This window comes from Quercus robur, chromosome 1 (genome assembly GCF_932294415.1).
Source record: "Quercus robur chromosome 1, dhQueRobu3.1, whole genome shotgun sequence".
Lineage (NCBI taxonomy): Eukaryota > Viridiplantae > Streptophyta > Magnoliopsida > Fagales > Fagaceae > Quercus > Quercus robur.
In genome coordinates, this window is record NC_065534.1 from 14185350 (window position 1) to 14194008 (window position 8659).

Genomic DNA, 8659 nt, shown 5'->3' on the forward strand with positions numbered 1-8659 from the left:
ATTTGGACCTCCTTTTTTTTTTTTTTTTTTTTTTTTTTTTTTTTTTTTTTGTCGGTTCTTTCATCATATATTTTAATTCCTACAAAAAAGGTGCTGTGTTGTGCTCCAGAAGCCTGTTTCTGTTGACATTTTGTCTTCCTTTGAGCCTTCCTCGTGTATTGATACTATTGATTATCTTTTTTCTCTCTTTATAAACTTATATTTTATTCTTGTTCATTGCTTTATAGTTTTTGTGGTGACTTGGGTTTTTATATTATTAAATATGATCAATAATGATCTAAATGTGGTGATTAAGACATTGTATTACCATTACATATTGCCCTTTGATGTAATTCTGAATTTGACTTGGCATTTGGATTTTCAGCTCATCAATGACATATTGCTTCGCAACTGCATGCCGGTCATTGTTGGGTGTACAAATTACTATATCCAGATAGGAGATTGTTTCATTCTTGCCTTTCATGGTAAAGAAGATAAAACTCTGTACCAGAAATAATTGGTGTAAATTTATTTAACTTGCACTATGTCTGTAAATTTTTATATGGAGCAAATGATCTTCATTAATCTATTAAACTCAAGAGATTTCTCTTCCAATTTTCATGTTACAAGCTTACAAACTATCACAGCATCCTTATTTTATCCTAATTTCTCTCTCTCTCTCTCTCTCTTGTTTTTGTTGGGGGGGGGGGTTGTTATTGACTGTATCCAGGCTCTTGTAAGTGCATTCCTCTTGGATGATTCAGCAGAAGATATGGATGAAGGCTGTTTAAGTGGCCCTCTTGGTAATTAGCTATTCTATAGCTTTTAAATTCTACACTTGCCTTAAATACATCTGACATTCGTTATAATTTAACAGGAGATGAACAGACAGATAAAGAGCTGGATTTTGGGAGAGACAGTTCTGACTATAGTTATGACCCTCTTAAGGACATTGATCCAGTTGCAGCGAACAGAATCCATCCAAATAACCATAGAAAAGTAAGAGTGCCAGCTTATTATGTATTCTTTCCTTGCAATATATAAGCAAGGGTGCACTTATAATATACTTCTGTTGTGTACCTGTGTTGTTGGCTGTAGTTGATGTTGTTTCCATTTCTAACAACTCCTTTCTTCCTTGACTTTTTATGAAATCAAATTTGATAGTGAAGAACAGAAATAACTCAGGAATTAAAAACACACCTTACTAGTTCTGTAATACTTATAAGTAAGAATTGGTTTGTAGCTGTTGGCAGTAAACTGGGCAGCTTGCCTCTTTAAAATTAAGGCATGGCCAAGGCCAGGCCTAGTAGCTTGAGAGTCCTGTCTTGATCAACTTCGTCGCGCTAGCCCCAAGTTGGAGTCTGCTAAGGATTTGCATATCACTCTTTCTGGGTTATGTACTTTGCATTTGAACTTATTTGCATATATACTTTTGTTAGGAATTGATGTGTGAAAATTATGCATTTTTTCTGGCTATAGTATTATTTGTTTATCATTCTCACTTTGCATCATTGTCTTTGATTTATACATTCATTGGCCTCTCTGATCGTATGAAGTACTTCACTGGTACTGATAATTTTAATTATGTTATGGTATTAATTATTATTATTATTATTATTATTAATATTATGCCCTTTGGGTGAGTCCATCCATCAACAGTTTGTTAGTTCGAGGAAGTTATTATTGAAATCTGAATTCAGGAAACAAAAAAAGGAAAGAGTAATTGACATGACATGGAAGTAGAGACGTATGTAACTTATTCCTCAGAAGTATTTGTTATTTTGATTGTCTTTTGAAGCCTTCTATTTTATGTGGTTGCTGAGAAGGTGGAACTTTTTTAATGACAACCCCCCCCCCCCCCCCCCCCTTCAAAACAAAAAGCCCTCCTCTTTTCCCTTCAAAATCCTGACTGTTGATGTAAGGTTGCAACAGTTTTTTTAATTGTTATCACTTATTAGGATTTCATTTTTTCAAGCAGTGGCTTGATGTTGATTATTATCCTATTGTATATAGCTTCTGCATTCAGAAAAATATATGCTTATCTGCAATTCTCCTCACCAGTACTAATAATTGATGCCAAAACTTACGACATATATTTGTGTGCGATCCTTCCAAGAGAATGACATGCCTGCTTTTTTCCCTTTAAAGATCTTTAATTCATTTATGACAAATCTATCTAATGACAATGTTTGGATGATTCGGTTTTGGTTGCATCTCTTGCAGATTTGTCAATATCTCAAACTTTGCTCCCGTTCTGGTGTGCCTCCAAGCGAACTTTTTCAGAAAAGACAGCCAAGGTTTGTAATTAATATTTATTTGGTCATAATTGTCTTGCAATAAAGAACTTTGACTTCTTTTACCCTTTTGGGTGCTGTTGTGGTTCTGGAACAGGCTTTATATCTTGCAACAGAGAGCAGCTATTTCTTGTACTCTTTTTTTTCTTCCTTTTTTTTTTTAATATATTTTTTTATTTTTATTTTTATTTTTTTAGAATAAAAAATGAGGGCCTTTATAGCTATATTACATCCCGGGCAGGGTGCCAGAGGCCTCGGACAAGGTAGCTCGATCTCGGGGGCCCGCCTGTACCTCTGTGTGGGGAGTTACCCTACTAAAGATGCCCACCAACGGACTCCTGCAGGCAGTGGGATTCGAACCTAGGTGTGGTGCACGAAGCGAACGAGCCTTTATGACTTTAGTTTTGATACCCATTAAATCTGGCCGTGACAGTGCTTTGGGTCCTATATTTTGTACACAACTGGTCCCAAGCCTAGAGGAAGGAGGATTGTGGTAGGATAATATGTAACATCCCGTCAGTTAAAAAAAAAAAAAAAATGTAAAGCCAACATTTTTTTTGTGGACCACATGTGCCCCCACCGAACCCCACACCACCACTCATTTTCACCCACCTCTCCTCTCTTTTAGCCGGCCCTCTCTTCTCTTTCTTTCTTTCATTTTCTTTCTTTTCTTTTTATTGAAACACACACACACTCACTTCCACACTCACCCGCCGGCCTCCACTCCAAACCACACCATCTCACCATCATTTTTCCGACAAGATCACCGAAAAAATACTTAGGAACCCCAAAGCATCTTCATTATTTTATTTGAGGTAAAAATTTCTCATCTTTTTGGTGGGTTTTACACTTTTGCTTGAGGTTATTTTTATCTAAACTTTAATAATGATACCCATGTGATTTATGAGCATTGGAAATGATATTTATGTGTTTTTATATATGGGTTTTGTATTGGTGGAATTATTTGATGAGTGGGTATATACTTTGTGCTATTGATGACTACTTAAGGTTTATGTATGGTGGAAAATTTAGGGGTTTTAGGTTATAACATGTGATGGTTGGTAAATTTAATTTTTCCATTGCCATTGGGTTTATTTGGAGTTAGTTGAAGTTCTAAATTTCTTATCTTGGAGGATATATTGATTTTGCTTTCATGGGTCTCTTAATGATGTAGTGTAAATTTTATGGAAGCTAGTTATAATGTTGGAGATGATATTAAATGGGTTAACTTTGTAAATTGGAGTTTATGCCTTGTGAATCAATTTGTTGAGAAACTTTGGAAGTGATATATATTTTTATTGATGAGGTTAAATACTAGGCTTGCCTAAGTAAGTGATTATTTTGGCAATTCCTAAATTGTGGCTAGATACAATTTCAAACTCTATACTTATTGTGATAAGTTTACTTGATATTGTTTAGGTTCTAGCTAATCTCCTTGGAGCTTGGAGAGTTAGGATTTTGCGGTTGCAAGGTAAGTAGCTTTTAATGGGATTTTTAGGAAAATAACCATATTTTATAAATGTTGTTTTTGGGTCAAACACATTTTGGGAAATTATATATGGATATATGTTTTCTTAAAAGCATTGTGTTGTGACCTTATTATATATTATTATATATGAAAATGCATCATATTTGGTATTGCATTTGGGGAAATGCATGAATTGTTGATATGAAAATATGAGCATCTTTTATTTAATCTTTGATAAGAAAATCATTGATTTTATGGTATATTAGAAAATTTAAAGATGCTTATCTTGTCTTGGTACATGGGAAATTGATAGAAAATCTCTTGACAAGAATGAAGTTAAAAGCCTTATAAACTTTGTAAAAGTTAGATTATTTAGGATTTCTCTGAAACTACTGGATATAAACTATGTGTTTTCAAAGTAATGTAACCTGTGAGTTGTTTTAATACCATGCCATATGTGATTTCCCGGTGATCACCCGATTTGGTCTCCGTAGTCTTTGTGACAATGAAATCAAATCCAGATCAGTGCCCTTTCACTTTGGATGACGCATTCTTCCCTGCTGTCCATGGGGGGAAGAGGTTCCTTAATTGTGTGTGGGTGAGGCTGCTACCCATGGGGCCAAGAGACCACATGCAAGAGAGGTCTTATTTGACGCGCTCTCTTTGTTGCCCATGGGAGGAGAGAAAAACCTTGAGGGTATGGGTGAGGCTACTGTCCATGGGGCCAAGAGTCTGCATACCAGAGAGGATAATATCATGCCAATTGTGAATGGGTGGATCCCCAGATCAGTTTATGTGGTAGTGTGGTAGATTTGTGATAATTTATCTTATATTAGATATTATGGTTTTGGAAATTATATTGTTGATACTCATAGATTATAGTATATAGTTTCAAGGTATTTACTTTGAGAAACTTTGTATTTCATTATGTAATCATTCTTGTCATATTATTATTATTGAAGATGAAACTTACATTTCCTTCACCCCCATTAATTATGCTACTTACTGGGCTCTGTCTCATTCCATTATTTTATAACTTTTTCAGAGTAGGCAACAGTCTTTTGAGACAGCTTTTTGGTGGCTAATAGTAGTTAGACTAACTACTGATGGAGGCTGAACTTTTGTAATGGGTATATTAGATGATGTACATCTTAGAATAGGCTTGACTCATTTCTTTTGTATATTATAGTGGTTGTGACGTTGCTCCCATTGATGGGACAAGCTGATGATATGTAATTATTTATTTAGACTTCTATTCTTTTGTGGCCAATGGTTCTTGTAATTATTGCTTAGGGCTTTGACTTACTTTGAGAGTATATTCAATGAAATTATTATGATAATTCTTGATATTGGTACTTGATATGATTTTATGGATTGGTTTGTCGAAAAGGAAAAAATCTACAGGTACTTTGAGATGATTTTCTCATGCTTTGAACCCTTTGGGGTTTGGGGTGTGACATAATAGAGGAAAATTTAGTCACTGGTAATGAATCGATTCTTTACAAATTGAGAGTGTGAAAAAAGATAGATGGATGCCTCAAATAACATGGGTAGAACCAGAAGTAAAGGAGATGAATAACTTAAATAGGAAGGCGGCAGAGATTATATTTTTAGACAAGGATAGAATAGCAGAAAATAATATATGCGGCTTCCCCTAGTTAGTATATGAGGTTAATTGGAATTTAAGGCATAATTGAGTTAGGTTTTGGTGCCCTCGAGAGCTAAGACATCTCTATGTAATGGTATATCAAGTTTTTTATCTGCTTTTGTCTATGAGCTAATTGTGGGTCAGGTTGTGTATCAACCAGCTCTCAAGACTCATAGAAGCTGGAGCCTTTTTGCACTGTGTATGCTGATTGTGATTACACTTGCTGTTATGCACCAAGTATTTACTCAGCTTTGTCTGTTTGGAAATACTTACATAGTTTTTTGTTAAAAATGTGCTAAAGTATGCTTGTGCTTAGAAAAAGTGAAAAAAAAAAAGAAAAAGTAAGATTTTAAAAAGCGGTTCATAAAAGTTAAAAAGCAAAAAAGTAGCAAACAAAAAATTAGCTTATAAACTAGTCCCAAACACACGGTCTAATGGATACTAAGATAGAATGAAAATGCCGATGAGCATTGAAATGCAATATATAACAAGGTGCTTATGCTTTTTAGTTATCGTTTACTTATTGTACATGTTTATGTGGAATTTATGTTTCTAGATTTATAAAAGTTTATTCTACTTTCGAATTTTGCAGTTTGATTAGTTCCAGTAGCCATCAGGATCTATCCCCCCTCTCCTCACTTTCCTCATAAGGAGATTTGAAATGGATATAATGGATATAATGTACACGTGCTTAATTTATGTTATAATGTTACATGTGGCAGGGCAGAATTGGGGTCAAGTCAATAATTTTAGATACAATTGCTGTTTTATATGCGTGGATGCTTCTCTCCCTGTACCGGACCAATATGTGGAACAAAGCCTGTACTGGACCAATATGTGGAACTAAGAGTTGATTGAATGATAGAAGCTGCATTACTTAATGAAGTCTTTGACATTTACAATCCAAATGCAGATTACACTAGAGGTCTGCGACAAGCCATCGGTGTTCGGGAGTCTGAAAATTTTCTGAGAGATTATTTTTTAGAAGGCAGATGTGATGAAGAAAGTGATTCCACTGAAGGTTCTTTGTCCCTGAGATCTAGAAACAAGGGTAATAAGATGTTGAAAGAGAATATTCAGGTAATCTTGGATACCATTGGTGACAACCAACCTAAAATTCTGCTAAAAGAAGCCATTGACAGACAGAATGAAATTGAACACCCGAAGACTTGTTCGTCGTTAAGTAAGTATATTTTGTAACAGTTTCATAAATTCATAGACTTGCACACCCCCGCCCCACCCAAAAAAGGAAAAGAAAAAAGAGAGAATAAAAAGTAGATTTGCACTTACTAAGTTTTATAACATGTGACACTTCCATTCCAAAATTGGTCATAACATATTCTGGTATTATATAGATCATGAGGTATTGACATTTATAGCAATCAAGTCCTGGATTACTGATTAAACTCTTTGATTGTTCCTAAATACAACAGCAACAACAAGGTTTTACTTTCCGTTACTTTCTTAACTGACATATCATTTTTTACTACTTTTATTAATGTTATTTTTTGTCTTCCTCTACTTTGTTTTGTTCTTTCAATTTAAATCAACTCACTCTTTCTTATTTATAAAGGTGTTGATTGTGGTGTTTTGCCCAGTTGTAATTGTTCTTCAGATTTTTAAAAGTTCTCTCTTAGGATTTTAGCAGTTGTAAATTAACTTTCTCATCCTTAATATATGAGTACATGTTTTGGACAAGAAATTTGAGTTTCAAGTTTTTTTATCTCCAAAACTACTCATCAAATCTATAACTGTAGATCCCTGTGGAAACTTTGTTAAGACCATTTATTTATTAGTAGTTACCAAAGAAAAGAAGAAGTAGAAGAACTGATGGGCTGCATAAGTGCCTGTCCTGAATTTATTTGCATGTAATTAATATCAGTTATACGATGGTGAAGCCTTTTGTAATACAATTTGTTTTTGTTCAGAAAAGGAGGATAAATCGGCTGCAAACATTGTTTGGTTGGAACATACATTATGTTGATGCAACAGAATCCATATCATGTATGTCTTTTATTCTCCTTTTTGGTTTATTCTGCACCATATACTGAATCAATTTTAATAGTAAAAAAATAAAAATAAAAATAAACTGAATCAAGCTTAATGTGCTCAACTTCTCATATTCTAGGCAAATCAGATGACTCATGGGCTTTGCAAGTAGCCGGACCTGCAGAAAAAATTATTAGATCTTTCCTTAATGAGAATGCCAGTTCAATGCCTGATTTGGAGGCTCCAAATAACAAGGGACCGAAACTAATCCAGAGGGACTTATGGACTCAATATATATGTCAGGTCAGCATTTTGTGAGACAAAGATTACGATTTTAGATGGAATAGAATGGTGGAGAAGAATACTTGTGGTCGATCCCAATTAGTCTGTTAAAGATCCATAGCTAAGCCGACTCCAAATGTTTTGGGACAGGCTTTGATGGTGATGGTATTGTCAGCATTATGTGAGACTGTGTCTTGGATATTGTTCCCGTTTCCTCTTCTCTAGCCTTTTTATTTTATATACTGTGTTTCTTGTGGCTTTAGTATGCTAATGAATTTTCCATTTGCAGGCTTGTGGGGATAGGGTACTTAGGGTGCATGAGTGGGAACAACACAAACAAGGCCGTGGGCATCGAAAACGTATTTCTCGGCTGAGGAAGTCTCAAGGATTCTACTTACTGGAGCAGCAACAGCAACAACAACAACAACATCAACATCCTGAATGTAGCTAGATACATTCAATATTTATCTTAGTTGTTGGAGACCGGAATTATCCAATTTCTCTTAATCTGCTTGTCCATTGTGGTTGAAAAAGAATTTACCTCCATGTGTAAGGTTTGAAATTGGTATTTAAAATCATAGATATAAAGCCAAAGGTTGAACCGTGGCTTATTGAATCATGTGGAATATTGGTTAGGTATGATATGATAGTATAGGATTTGCAGATATTGATGGTTTGTTATGAAAGAAAAATGGGATTTGAAAAAAAGGAATAAAGTATTAAACCATAAGATAACGTGAATCGTATCGTTTTATTTGAATCTTTTTAGATTTTTAATGTTCAAAAAAGTGTTTTGACTACATAATTATGTTTTTTTTTTCAATATTTTAATTTAATTAAAGGATTGCTCACTAACCTCTTTTGAATCCCATAAAATGGGAGTTTAGTGTAGTAGACACGATCCTATCTTTATTTAAAGGGTTTTAAATGTAATAGGCCAAGAATGTATTGACCTATTGTGATGAATTAATTGATTAATTAGTCAAATTTATTAATTAA

At 34.3% G+C, this 8659-nt stretch overlaps 1 pseudogene; it reads left to right on the forward strand.

Moving 5' to 3' along the window:
- The first annotated feature begins 1529 nt into the window (after positions 1-1529).
- Positions 1530-8266, forward strand: LOC126721474 (tRNA dimethylallyltransferase 2-like; annotated as a pseudogene).
- The last annotated feature ends 393 nt before the right edge of the window (positions 8267-8659 follow it).